The 512-nt window shown below is 45.9% G+C and overlaps 1 non-coding gene across 1 annotated transcript; it reads right to left on the reverse strand.

The window, feature by feature from the left end:
- Positions 1-231: 231 nt before the first annotated feature.
- TRNAS-UGA (transfer RNA serine (anticodon UGA)) lies at positions 232-305 on the reverse strand. The gene has a single exon. It is a non-coding gene; the product is annotated as a tRNA-Ser (tRNA).
- Positions 306-512: the final 207 nt, after the last annotated feature.

Here is a 512-nt window from a genome sequence, read left to right on the forward strand (position 1 = left end):
CCGGGTGTCTTGATCAGTATCAATAGGCTCAGACAGATAAAGATAAAGCTTGGCTGGAGGATATATATATATATATATATATGAAGGGAGCCAACAGTCACCGAAACCAAGCACAGGGGAATATTTAAATTGTTTTTTGATGTGTAGTGCTAATCAATGGGATAATAATACTTAGAATAATCTATCTATCGCTTAAAGACAATTACTTATAAAGCAGAAGAAAAACAACCATGCCGCCGGTGGGATCCGAACCCACGACCTCCGAATATCACATCCGGTGCTCTTACCAACTGAGCTACGGCGACGGCTGTCCAATCTGCTGCTCTCATGGGTATTTATGTTTATTGGGTGTAAGCGTACCATGAGAGTGTTCACCTGCGCCACCCTCGACCATAGCGGCGGACGTAGCACGTCCTGAAATACCGCGAGCGTGACGTGGAACGTCATTTAACGGTGAGGGCGGAAACTGCGAGAGCCCTGTTAAGCAACCTGTGGCATCAAGACTGCCAGAA

Source organism: Amblyomma americanum, chromosome 3, assembly GCF_052857255.1.
Source record: "Amblyomma americanum isolate KBUSLIRL-KWMA chromosome 3, ASM5285725v1, whole genome shotgun sequence".
NCBI classification, from domain to species: domain Eukaryota; kingdom Metazoa; phylum Arthropoda; class Arachnida; order Ixodida; family Ixodidae; genus Amblyomma; species Amblyomma americanum.